The sequence below is a fragment of the Lactuca virosa genome, chromosome 7 (assembly GCF_052849685.1).
Source record: "Lactuca virosa cultivar CGN04683 chromosome 7, Lactuca_virosa_CGN04683_v6, whole genome shotgun sequence".
In the NCBI taxonomy this organism is placed as follows: Eukaryota; Viridiplantae; Streptophyta; class Magnoliopsida; order Asterales; family Asteraceae; genus Lactuca; species Lactuca virosa.
The window spans coordinates 220,062,854-220,074,599 of NC_136432.1; positions in this window are offsets into that span (position 1 = coordinate 220,062,854).

Sequence of the window (11,746 nt, forward strand, 5' to 3'; positions counted from 1 at the left end):
GTAACAAAGAAAAGTTAAAGTGATTCAACACGTTATTGTGCTAAAAAACATGGATATATATGTCATTTTGTTTTATAAAATCTATAGCAATTAAATTTTGGATAACCAACCACATGTGTTTCTTGAGGTAATTGATTGGTAATACAAATGATGACATACTTACTCTTTAGATAACACACTACATGTGTTTCTTGAGAATTATGCTTCTTTTTATTCTTTTCATATTATATAATTATTTAGCAATTTTACTTCATTAACTAAAATTAGAATCTTACATAATAGAATATCAATCATTTGTTATCTTTATGTAACTATTAAAGCCATTAAAGAATTATAATAATTGAAATTAGGGTTTCTTAATTCGTTTTTTATTGTGTCAGACTGATTGAGTCAAGGTTATCAGACACAACCATAAATTTTATCGAATAAGATACATATCAGATGAGCCAAAATCAAATCAAAGGTTTCTAAGTATGATATCAAACAATCTGAACATAACCGAGTCGAACTCAACATTTTACCATACCTAATAAAGATATATCAAAAAGCCTATTTATATCGTTTACAACCAAAAATTATATATAAAGTAAATGATATAATATATAACCTTATAATAATATAAATTAACCTCGTCTTTATCACCTAATTAACTAATGAATGAATGTTGCTCTCATCGAAAATAGCTCTTTGTTGCAACTTACAAGCATGTCCTTTGTCTCTATAATCTATATTGTAAGTACAAATTATATATCTCAGTATTTTTATTTTTATATAAAACAAAAATATTAATGACTGATGATTATCTCCAAAAATATAACTTTTATATTAATATTCACACAAAACCATTTCGTTAATTAATATAAAAATAAAAAATAGATATATATTACAATTAAGAACGGGGATTCTACAAAGGTGATGAAACTTTTACAACTTTAGAAAGTGATTTTGTTGTATTTCTTCCGGAGTAGGCAATCTCCTGTTATGTATTTCCAACGAAAGCATCTCCAGCTAGCCACGTGTATCTTTATTTTAAATTATATCAAAGTCTTATAAATTATTGTTTAATTATTTATATGATTATCGTTGTCTCTACAAAATTTAGTGAGATTTATAGAGCTTATAATTTTTCCAAAAGTGAGTATTCGGTGTGTATGTTAGAAAACACTCTTTTTCTTCTTTCTCTTTTCTTCCTCACTCTCTAACCATAGCAAAAATTTATCCATTGTTGATGGGCTGAAGTGGAGCTCCATGTGCTCAACAACACCCCCTCAATCTAGTTATAAGTTTGGAGACATTTACTAATCAATGTTCTTGATATAAGATAATGATTTTAGTTAACAAAAAGTTTCCGTATGTCATGATACATCCTCTCTAATAAATGAAGTTTTTTTTTGCCACTTGTCAAATTCTCAAGAGTTTTGCCACATGTAATTTTCTGAATGTTTTAGAATTATTATTTTCCACTTTTTATTTTTTTGGGAATTTCCATTTTTTAAATAAAATTCCATAAAATTCTAACGAATATTATAAGGAAAGAGAATCATTGTATTAATTTGATAATAAAGTCTCAAAAATACTCTAAACAATATTTGATTTCTTTTATAAATTTTCCAAAAGATTACATCATGTTATGTAAAAATGTTATTTTATAAAATATTTAATGTTTAAATATTGATATTAAATCTTAATTTTTAATAAACTCGTGTAGTACACGGGTCTCACACCTAGTGTTTAATAACTTACTGAAATTGATATACAATGATGTTTACCTAAGCTTAATGTTAGTATATTACATTGAATAATTTTAACAATTTTATCTGCAGCGTCTGACCATAATTAAATTGTTTATGAATTAATTCGTTCAATGAATTGAGACCCGTTCATTATGCTAATAATTCGTCAAGTGTCAACTCGTCGCAACTTGTTGAGATAGTCTAAAAAATACTTTAATATAAGAAAAATATGTAGTTGTCAATAGTTAACAATATATATTGACATATCTTAACCAGTTAACCTTCATGGTTATTAAAATAAATAAAGTACTATACATTGTTTAAAATGTTTCATTCCTCTCAACTTATTCAACTCACTTGATACGTCAGTATCATACCAGTCTTTTTTCTCTCATTTTTTCATCTTTCTCAACCCACAAAAATAAACACTTATCTTTTACTCACTCAACCCACTCAATTAAAAACATACAAAACTACATACAATACAAGTAACAAGCAAAATGTACAAGTATGTGGAAAAACGGGTTATACAACTCGTTGAATATGGCAAATCAGCAGTACGAATTTGTGAGGAGCCATCATCTTGGAGGTACCCCGGTACTTCCGGTGCTATCCCAAAAAATGAACTCGTCCACACTTAGGGAGGTCGGAGTGGCTCGGGAAGAAAGAAAAATGGGTGGTGGTACCTGCGCCGCTACCATTGGGGGAGTTGTTATGTCGTCTGGCGGGTTGGAGATTTGGCTTGCAACACGGGTTGAGGAACCTGTGATTCCTCTCAACGACTTCCTTTATTATTATTTTTTTAATTTAATTTTTCTATTACAAATACATTTACCTACCAATTTTAAACAACATCGTTCTTTCAATTTCATTCCATTCTCCTCTACTTTCTCTACATTTTGTTTCTAATTTCATTTTATTTTACTATATTCTCTCTACATTCCGAAAATTTGAAAATTGATGTTATTCCTAGGCCATTTGTTTCTGCAAAATTTGTCGAAATCGAAGAAGTGGCGTTGGCTCAAACACACATTGACACTTTCGAGAATAGGTGCATGAGTTAACATAGATCGTCATATTTCTGATAATCAGTTCTAGATAATTTAAACAGCAGCTTTGGGGTTCGGATCGTTCAACACATCAATTTTTTTTTTAAATGGAGATGAGTAAAGAAAAGTGTAACGTCCATAAATTTTACGCCAAATTCAAACTTTTTCAACCATAAATAAAAGTCAAATAGTATTGTTTACAAAATGTTTTCAAATCACTATCCATCAGAGTGTCCCAAAATCATATCATAAGGATGAGGAGCGGTACGGTCACGCCTTCGCCTTGCCACGATCTCCTGAAGTACCTGAAACAATAAACTGAAACTGTAAGCCCGAGGGCTTAGTGAGCTACCCCAAAATACCAATACCACACTGACAATACCATATCAGTAACAACCAATCAATCAATCATGCATACTGGGCCATCGGCCTGACTGGTCCGCCCTACCGGGCCTACAGTCTAACTGAATCTATTCATGCATACTGGGCCATCGGCCTGACTGGACTGCCCTACCGGGCCTACAGTCTATCAGAGTCTATCCCGAGCCTTCGGCATGACTGGTCCGCCTCGTGGGCCTGCAGTCTCCCCGGACCGCTCATAGGGTATGTTGGCCTTCAGCACAAAGCAGGACCGCCTCAACCCAACCAATAAGCAAATAACCAAGTTCGCATAACTATCATATACTGGCATATACAAACATCAAACATATCTGTCATACTGATCATCAACCATAGAATCCTCTCGTAACTAGAATACCGACCTAGCAGGTCACTAACATACCAATCCTTACGGATCATAAAGCATAACATACTGTCTACCCTGATTCCGATCTAGCAGACCAAACCATATGTAGCATACCATAACAATAACAACTAAAAGGGTCGGCCTTGGTGCCGTAGACCCTATCGATATAGTGAGGATAACTCACCTTGCAGATGCCGACTCGAAAGGTAAACTCCAATTCTCGGATCACTTGACACAGGCTCCACCACCTATGACCATAGTACAATATACTCATAAGTCCTTAAATCTATAAGGTACTCCATAACCCACCAGTTAACCCCTGGTCAAGGTCAAAGTCCTCAGTCAAGGTCAACAGTCCATGTTGACCCCCAACTCGCCGAGTACCCTTGGCTACTCGCCGAGTTCCTCGAAGCACATTCCACTCGCCGAGTCATCGGGGTGACTCGTCGAGTTCCTTCGATTCCCGTTCAAACTCTAAGGCCACCCGTCAAGTTTCCTCCTTGCCACTCGACGGGCACACACGCATACATATCCTAGGGAAAACTCATCCGACTCGCCGAGTTCTTCTTCAACTCGTCGAGTCTTATGGTGATCTTCATCGGACTCGCCGAGTTGTTCATCCAACTCGTCGAGTTCACGGCCATCTTCACGTGACTCGCCGAGTCAACCTTGCGACTCGCCGAGTCCATTCAGTCCTTTTTCCATACAGACTTGTTTTGAGCCATGCAGCGGCTCCAAATCACAGATCCAAGCTTCTAGGGATGCTTTTCACGTAAAGTTGCAAACTTTACGTGCATGCATGACTAATAAGGCTCTTAATGCCAAAACTAAGTTCTTAATGGGGCTTTATGCACAAGGAGGGCCTCATTCTCAACCAAAATCAGAGCTTTATGACTCTAGAACCCAAGAAGGTTACAGATCTGAAGTTACAACTTCAGATCTAGCTCATATCCCACATTACCATCTCAACCAAACCATAAAAACCCTAGATCTCAACCAAAAGAGGTCTAGAAAGAAAAAGGAGAAAAGATGACGACTTGATACCTCCAAATGATGCTATTTGAGGTAGATTTCTGATCTCCCACACTTCCTTGCTCCTAGCCCTTTTGTTTTCCCCAAGCTCCTTTCCTCACAAGATCTCCTCTCCAAAGCTTTACACACACAAGAATGAAACACCACACGAATTAGGGTTCTCTGAGCTCTCAAAGGACTGCAAAGAGGCCAAAGGAGGCTTATGCTGCCTTAAATAGGGTGCAAAATCTCGGGATTTAGGATTTCATCTGCCAGCTCCTACTCGCCGAGTCCCAATATGGACTCATTGAGTAGGTCACTTAACACGCGATCCCACCCCGCTGCTACTCGACGAGTAGGTCAACCAACTCGTCGAGTAGAGCTTCACCCAATAAATCTTATTTAAACAATACATGAGAATCGGGGCGTTACAACTCTCCCCCACTTGAACTAGACTTCGCCCTCGAAGTCCGTCGGAATAAACAATGTCGGGTAATGCTCGCGCATCTCCGCTTCCGGCTCCCATGTCCACTCGGATCCCCTCCGATGTTTCCACTGTACCTTTACCAAAGGTATTTCCTTGTTCCGCAGAATCTTCTTCTTCCTTTCCAAAATAGCCACCGGCCTCTCCACATAGTTCAGGCGTTCGTCGACCTGAATGTCGTCCAACGATACCACTGCCTCCTGGTCCATAATGCACTTTCGCAATTGCGAAACATGAAATGTGCTGTGGATCCGGCTAAGCTCCTCCGGAAGCTCTAGCCTATAAGCCACCCTGCCAACCCTGGCCACAATCCTGAATGGCCCAATGTAGTGGGGACCCAATTTTCCCCTTTTCATGAAGCGGATCACTCCCTTCTAGGGTGAAACCTTCAGGAGAACCATGTCACCCACCTGAAACTCCAGCTCAGATCGGCGTCGGTCGGCATAATTTTTCTACCGACTCTGAGCGGTCTGCAGTCGCTGTCTAATCTGCTGTATCATCTCGGTAGTTTGCAGAACTACCTCTGTCCGACTCATCACTCTGTGCCCAACCTCGCCCCAGCAGACTGGGGTCCTACACTTCCGCCCATACAACAGCTCGAAAGGCGGGGCGCCAATACTGGAATGATAGCTGTTGTTGTAGGCAAACTCTACAAGCGGTAGGTGGGAATCCCAACTCCCACCGAAATCAATGACGCACGCCCTCAACATATCCTCGAGGGTCTGTATGGTCTGCTCACTCTGCCCATCAGTCTGCGGATGGAACGTTGTACTAAAATGCAACCTCGTACCTAGTTCCTCGTGGAACTTCTGCCAAAAACGGGAAGTAAATCGGACATCCCGGTCGGAAACTATGGAAACTGGAACCCCATGGCGAGAGACAATCTCGCAGACGTACAGGTCGGCCAACTTCTCCGCCGACGAACTCTCCCGTATATCTAGGAAATGGGCACTCTTGGTCAATCAATCCACGATGACCCATATAGCATCGAAACCCTTTGCCATCTTTGGCAACTTCGTGATGAAATCCATCGTGATCCGTTCCCATTTCCACATGGGAATCTCCAGGGGCTGCAGCTTACCATGCGGCCTCTGGTGCTCGGCCTTGACCATCCTACAGGTAGAGCACCTCTCAACAAACCAAGCGATATCTCGCTTCATGCCCGGCCACCAATAACTCGAACTCAGATCACGGTACATCTTGGTGGCTCCCGGATGAATAGAGAAGCGAGACTTATGAGCCTCCTCCATCACTGTCTGCCGGACCCCTCCGGTCATCGGAACCCAAACCCGACCGTAACGGGTCAACAATCTGCGGATATCCTGAACAAACCGGGCGCTTTCACCCTTAATCTTCTCCAACTTCCAGTTCTCTGGTCTCATACCCTCAATCTGAGCATCCCTGACCAGTCCCACCAGCGGGGAATCCACCGCTATCCTCATACACCTGGCTCGGGTCGAGGACCCAGCTGACTTGCGGCTCAGAGCATCCGCAACCACGTTCGCTTTACCAGGATGGTAAAGGATCTCACAATCATAGTCCTTGACTACATCCAGACACCTGCGCTGCCTCATATTCAGGTTTGGCTGATCCATAATGTGCCTCAAACTCTTGTGATCCGTGTATATGGTACAAAGGACCCCGTACAGATAGTGCCTCAAAATTTTGAGAGCGAAGACCACCGCTCCCAACTCAAGATCGTGCGTGGGGTATCTTGTCTCATGCGGCTTTAACTGCCGCGATGCATAAGCTATCACTCGTCCCCTCTGCATGAGGACTGCCCCTAAGCCTGTGATGGACGCATCACAAAATACCACGAAATCCTCCACTCCCTCGGGGAGTGTCAACACTGGCGCCTCGCATAACCGCTGCCGGAGGGTCTCAAACGCCCTCTGCTGCTCAGGGCCCCACCGGAAATCCACTCCCTTCCTCGTTAGACGAGTGAGGGGTACGGCAACCTTGGAGAAATCACGAATGAATCTCCGATAATACCCTGCTAAACCCAAGAAACTTCTGATGTCTGAGGGAGATCTCGGAGTCTCCCACTGCATAACCGCCTCCACCTTGGCCGGATCGACCACAATCCCATCCTGGTTAACGAGATGTCCGAGGAACTGAACCTCTCGTAACCAAAACTCACACTTCGAGAACTTGGCATACAGCCGTTCTCGTCGCAGTACCCCCAGCAGCTCCCTGAGATGCTCCTCATGCTGCTCTCGGGTCTTGGAATATACCAAGATGTCATCTATGAACACAATGACCGAGCGATTGAGCATCAGTCTGCAGTCTCAGTTCATCAGATCCAACACTGCTGGCGCGTTGGTAAGCCCAAACGGCATCACCACGAACTCGTAATGACCATAACGAGTCTGAAACGCGGTTTTCTCCACGTCTTCCTCCCTCACCCTGACCTGGTGGTATCCTGATCTCAAATCAATCTTGGAAAACCAAGATGCACCCTGCAGCTGATCAAAAAGATTGTCTATCCTCGGAAGCGGATAACGGTTCTTCACCGTTAACTTGTTCAGCTCCCTATAGTCAATGCACATCCTGTGCGAACCGTCCTTCTTCTTGACGAAAAGTATCGGTGCTCCCCAGGGTGAACTACTCGGACGAATGAACTGCTTACCCAGCAGCTCCTGCAACTGAGACGACAACTCCTGCATCTCTGGTGGTGCCAGTCGGTACGGCGCCTTAGCGATAGGGGCCGCACCCGGCACTAGATCAATCCTAAACTCAACCTGCCTCTCCGGAGGCACTCCGGGTAACTCATCCGGAAACACATCAGCAAACTCCCTAACCACCGGAACCTCTGAAACTGAGAGCTGCTCCCTAACCCGCGTATCTACTACATACGCCAAATAACCGGCACACCCGTGCTGTATATACAGTCGAGCCCTGGCTGCCGAACAAAACCCTGATCCCAACCTGGTGCCCTCGCCATATACTACCAGTTCTCCCCCACTTGGGGTTCGAACCACCACCCGCTGCCTCTCACAGTCGATCATGGCACCGAAACGGCTAAGCCAATCCATCCCTACAATCACGCATACATCCCCCATGGGGATAGGAATCAAATCTATCGGGAAGGACACCCCGAAAATCTCCAACTCGCATCCCCGGTAAACCGAAGAAGCAGAAACCCCGTGCTCGTTGGCGATCGAAACTCGCAACGGACACTCAAGATCACCTATCGGCACACTGAACCCTCTAGAGAAAGTCTGAGATACAAACGACCGACTCGCCCCCGAGTCAAATAATACCAAAGCGGGCAAAGAATTCACTAAAAACGTACCTAACCACAGGTACAATCAATAAGCATAACACCAATACAATAACTGAGACAGAGAATAGAAACGTACCAGCAACCACATCTGGCGCTGCCTTGGCCTCCTCAGCCGTGAGCTGGAAGGCGCGACCCTGAGCCTTCGGAGGCTCCACCCTGCCTGGCCTCCCATCTCCAATCCTCACAATGGCTGGCGCGGGACCCTGCGCCGACTTGGCGGCGAGCTGCGGACAGTTGGTCTTCACATGACCAACCTGATGACAATGGTAACAAATCCTCATATCTGCTGGAGGAGCGGACTGACGGCAGTCCCTGGCATAGTGCCCCTCCTTGCCATATTTGTGGCACCCCCCCTCCTGCTCTACACACTCCCGAATGAACCCTGCCACACTTTCCACAAGTGCGGCTCTGTTGACCCACAGACCGTGCATCAGCGGTCTTAGACCGCTTAGGCGCCGGCTGAGACTGTGCCGGTGCCTGATGCTACTCCTTCAGCTGCAGCTCTATCTCCAGCTCACGCCGCCTCGCGGCTTCCTGTAGATCCAGGAGGGTCTCACAACGCTGTGTACCACAAACTGTCGTATATCCGTCTTGAGCATACTCAGATAACGAGTCATCTGAGACTGCTCCAACGCAAACTCCGGGCAAAACATAGCCCTCTCCGTGAACATCCGGGTAATCTCCATCACAGACTCCCCATCCTGTCTCAATGTCAAAAACTCCTGAGCAAGCCTATCCCGTTCCACGCGCGGAACGTAGCGGGTGCGAAACATATCTCGGAACTGCTCCCAAGTAACAGCAGCCCGTTGATCATCAGAATATGAACCTGTCGTCAATCTCCACCAGTCCTTTGCCCCGAGCCTAAGCAGGTTCAGAGCACACCTGACCTTCTGGTCAGCAGGACATGAGCACGTGAAGAAACAGCCCTCCACGTCAGACAACCACCGCATAGTCCTGATCGCATCCTGAGTACCATCAAATGTCGGGGGCTTCGTATTATCGAAGTCCCGGTACTGGAAAGCCCTGCCGGCTCCTCCTCTAACCCCTGCCGCAGTTACAGCCGAAGTGGATGCAGCGGCTGCTGTCTCTGCCAGAGCTGCATATCGCTCATCAAAATACTCGACCATTGCGGTCTTGATCGACCCAAACATCTCTGGTAGCTACGCTCGGAAAGCCGCAGCGACCTCATCGTGCAGAATCTCCCGGATCCTGGCATCCAGCTCCTCAATCCCCATCTGAACCACGGGCTCAGGTGCTACCGGCACCTCTGGCCCTCCGTCCCCCTGTCCCGACCCTGATCTGGATCCCGATCATGATCCGGACCCAGCAGCAAAACGTCTCGTCACCACCATATTGAAAAATACGTTCAAGACATCAGATACACAACATATTATCGGGAGACCAAAACTCACAAATCCTAGGGGTTGTGACTTCCTTGCTACGCGTATGGGTCTTGTGCTTCCAGTAGTACGGGCCCATACTACCTTCCACACCTACCCATATTTGTCTCAAGTATCACCACAACTCCCTAATACTATACTCAACATAATGTGCGCTCAACCCTCACTACTAGGGGACATCGCCTATCTCACTACCGATCCCACAGCTCTGCACAACTCACACCTCCATGGAACTTCCATCAGCCCCTGCAGCGCTAGTGTATGTTAGCCGCACATAACGCTGGACCCGATAGACTTTCGAATATCCAACCCTACCCTAAGGTCGAGTCAGACATTCTCAGGCTATAAGATCTTAACTATACACGGCCGTGATGCATACACTAAACATCTACAGTTATGATGTCAATCCCATATACAAGAAACCCTAGGCTAATAGGTATCATATAATCAGGCAAATCTATCATGCGATTCCTGAAGATCCCTAGCCTAGCACTAGCATGCTGTTCTAACATATCAGAATATCAAATAACTGTATGGTATTTTGGGGTTTACTTACAGGCTCCGGCTGATCGTACCCTCTGCATCCTCCATCCTTTCTTTTGAAAACCATTTTTAAAACTTACTTCCCAAAAATCTCCTTGGTTTGAGAGTGGATTCACACGAGTGTTCCTCCAATTCACTCAAACCAAGGCTCTGATACCAACTTGTAACGTCCATAAATTTTACGCCAAATTCAAACTTTTTCAACCATAAATAAAAGTCAAATAGTATTGTTTACAAAATGTTTTCAAATCACTATCCATCAGAGTGTCCCAAAATCATATCATAAGGATGAGGAGCGGTACGGTCACGCCTTCGCCTTGCCACGATCTCCTGAAGTACCTGAAACAATAAACTGAAACTGTAAGCCCGAGGGCTTAGTGAGCTACCCCAAAATACCAATACCACACTGACAATACCATATCAGTAACAACCAATCAATCAATCATGCATACTGGGCCATCGGCCTGACTGGTCCGCCCTACCGGGCCTACAGTCTAACTGAATCTATTCATGCATACTGGGCCATCGGCCTGACTGGACTGCCCTACCGGGCCTACAGTCTATCAGAGTCTATCCCGAGCCTTCGGCATGACTGGTCCGCCTCGTGGGCCTGCAGTCTCCCCGGACCGCTCATAGGGTATGTTGGCCTTCAGCACAAAGCAGGACCGCCTCAACCCAACCAATAAGCAAATAACCAAGTTCGCATAACTATCATATACTGGCATATACAAACATCAAACATATCTGTCATACTGATCATCAACCATAGAATCCTCTCGTAACTAGAATACCGACCTAGCAGGTCACTAACATACCAATCCTTACGGATCATAAAGCATAACATACTGTCTACCCTGATTCCGATCTAGCAGACCAAACCATATGTAGCATACCATAACAATAACAACTAAAAGGGTCGGCCTTGGTGCCGTAGACCCTATCGATATAGTGAGGATAACTCACCTCGCAGATGCCGACTCGAAAGGTAAACTCCAATTCTCGGATCACTTGACATAGGCTCCACCACCTATGACCATAGTACAATATACTCATAAGTCCTTAAATCTATAAGGTACTCCATAACCCACCAGTCAACCCCTGGTCAAGGTCAAAGTCCTCAGTCAAGGTCAACAGTCCATGTTGACCCCCAACTCGCCGAGTACCCTTGGCTACTCGCCGAGTTCCTCGAAGCACATTCCACTCGCCGAGTCATCGGGGTGACTCGTCGAGTTCCTTCGATTCCCGTTCAAACTCTAAGGCCACCCGTCGAGTTTCCTCCTTGCCACTCGACGGGCACACACGCATACATATCCTAGGGAAAACTCATCCGACTCGCCGAGTTCTTCTTCAACTCGTCGAGTCTTATGGTGATCTTCATCGGACTCGCCGAGTTGTTCATCCAACTCGTCGAGTTCACGACCATCTTCATGTGACTCGCCGAGTCAACCTTGCGACTCGCCGAGTCCATTCAGTCCTTTTTCCATACAGACTTGTT